Source organism: Phytophthora infestans, genomic scaffold, assembly GCF_000142945.1.
Source record: "Phytophthora infestans T30-4 supercont1.9 genomic scaffold, whole genome shotgun sequence".
Classification (NCBI taxonomy): Eukaryota; Oomycota; class Peronosporomycetes; order Peronosporales; family Peronosporaceae; genus Phytophthora; species Phytophthora infestans.
Window position 1 is genome coordinate 3,889,053 of NW_003303750.1, and position 2,862 is coordinate 3,891,914.

A 2,862-nucleotide genomic window follows, 5' to 3' on the forward strand; every position below is an offset into this window, starting at 1 on the left:
TCGCTGATGCTCTTGCTCACTTAATGGTCGTGTGACTTACTCTCGAAGCTTTCGTGTAGCTGCTGCACCCCAGTTTTTCTCACTAGCATCTGTGTACACCGTGATCCGCTTGTCAGGGTCAGGATGTGGTTGAAGTGCAGGTTGTAGTGTGCCATGCAACAGTCTAAGCAAGCATCATCGCTCTCACCCCAGCCAACATCACGAAGAAACATGTGCCTTACTTGGCGCTTCTTGCGGCCACCATCTCTCTCGTATACTTTCTCCATTATATTTATTAATGGATCAATCAGCTTTTTTAAAGCTGGAAGCGAAGCTCGCATCCAGCTTAACGCACAAACAAATTGCTGGAGCTCCGTTCCTAATCGTTGGCGCGATACATTGGTTAGAGCATAAATTCGCGCTGGGTCGTGGCGTATGCCCTCATCCGATACAACCCGACTGCACTACAGCGCTTCGCGCAGGTAAAATATGCATTTTTGGGGGTTTCACTTGAGCCCTTTAGTAGCACAGAAAGTCCGAACTTTCTTGAGTTGTGCTATCAATTTCTCATCACTGTCGTTTTATCCTAAACCATTGTTATGTATTTTGTCAAATATTTGCTGAGCTGTAGACTGCACATATGCCACGCTGTTAATCTCTCCCATCAGCACTCTGCCAGATATTGAGTTAACACTCCTTCTTCGGTTAGGATAGAGTAAATCGCTTGGCACAACAACGCCATGGCGAGCTGCCAAAATCCTTCAAATAAATAAAACAAGAAATATCGTAATGACCCACGCAATTGCTCGAAAGCTGCTTTCAGTATCGACATTTAGTTTGGAAGCTTACTTGTCTGCTGAATTTGGGAGCGTATTTTATGTCGTCAATAAGATATATACCTCGTTCATTATTAAAGAGCTTTAGTTTCCGGGAAAACGCAAGGCTTGGAATAACAAGTATCTTGATAAAATCTGAAAAAATGACGGATAGATTACCATCGATATTCTAATACTCTATTCCAGTGAAATAACGCGACTCTTCGCTATTCCACTGGAATATATATCTGGACGAAGAAATTCTTTTTTTAAAAACCTGAGTTATTCCAGAAACTAAAGCTCTCAAATTTCGTCAATGAGATTATTAGCACTTCGTTTTTATTGGAACGTGGGTATTCATTAATAAATTAAGATAAGTACCAGTCCGGTCAAGAATATACCACTGAGGACGAGCATAATACTCTCTTTATATTTCAAATCATTAAAGCAGAGCAAGATAAATTCATAAAGCCCGTAGTAAAAAACAAATATTTGTTTTAAAGAACAACCAAAACAAACAAGATTTTTTTATTTATTAGGTCATTCGTGTCCCTCCAACATGGCACAGCGCGAATTCATCTCTTTCACTGGCATTCTCATCAAATATGTCACTCTTATGGATAGGCATTTTGTTAGTGCTGTATGCGTGCTTGGCCACATTCGTCTCAAAGTAAAGGTCAGTATTCGCCGTTGGCTGCTCACGAGCAGCCAGGGTTCCCCAATATGCCATACTCAATATATTCTGCTGCTATTACGCCAAGACAATAATAATGGCATTATTCCTTAGGTTGACTACGCATACTCTGTCTGATAGCTTTAGCACTAAATCCTTCCCATCAGTCCTTTTTGTACGATAGAAACATAAGCACTTCAAGAGTGTTAGGGTCCATGGCTTTCCTTAAGTCGGTCAGAACCAGCTTGGCTTGACTGAAGAAACGCTCGCACTCGCTCGACGTGGGTGGAACCGACTCGAGAGGAAAGTATTGCGGTGGGGAGCGCGTCACAGGGGCCTTCTTGAAGGCCGACGCGAGAAATGACTTGGAAACTGCTGGGTTTACCACTGTGTCGTCGCTGCTGCGCTTGAGATGAATACACGCCGCTTGTTCGCGTGCATTCAGCCGACCACCGCCAATGATCTTCACGATGTCGCTCTCCAGTGCGGGATTGTTGACGACGGAGGCGTCACATGCAAGCCGGGTCTTCATGCTGGGGTACTTGCGCAACACTGCATCAAAGGCACGTCGTGTACCCACCACTGTTAGAGTTGAGTCTTGTAGCGCCTTACTCACCTCATTCAGCTCGTGCAGCGACTTAAGAAGGGAGCGAGCGGCTTCAGTTTCCTCTGGCGTCAGTAGAAAGCGCGCGTTGTCATGCTTAGCCACCGTAGCGTGGTCCAACGCGAGAAGAGCGCTACAAATCCTGTCGTACTGCTGTCATGCTAAAGGTACTCGACCAACGAGTCGCGTTGGGCATGACGGGCGCTAGAGAGGTCACCTTGCAAAGGGCAGCACGACACTTAATGGTGCTCAGGTGTTTCATGAGCGCATGTATCTTGGCCAACATGGGTTCATGATCAGCCAGATAGGCGTTCAGATGTCCTGTTTGTGAGATTCATGGGGTACTTGGGCGAAAGGGGGCTGAAGAGTTGTTGGGATGACTTCAAAAGGTCGAATGAGCTGAGGAGATTGCACAAGGCTCGTAAAGTCTCTTTTGAGGTGGTGGCAACCAGTAGTTCTGGTGGACAGTATTAACCCTAGAATAACTGATAAAATGCTGAAAAAGTGCTTGCATTTTTACTCGCTCCTCAATACATTATTGCATTCCCAATATGCGATATTATTCAATACCGTATTCCTTATGTGATTGGCGACAGTCAAATTCTTGAGGTGGTCCAGCCTTTCTGCCAGCATAAAAGATACCTGCATAAAAAAAAACTATATGACATGCTCAAAATTATATTGGTCGCCAAGCACATAAAGCGCGACGACACGAAATTTGAATCAATTTGATTGGCTGCTGGATTTGTCGCTAATGACCGAGCGTCGCCCAATCACATACGGAATACCGG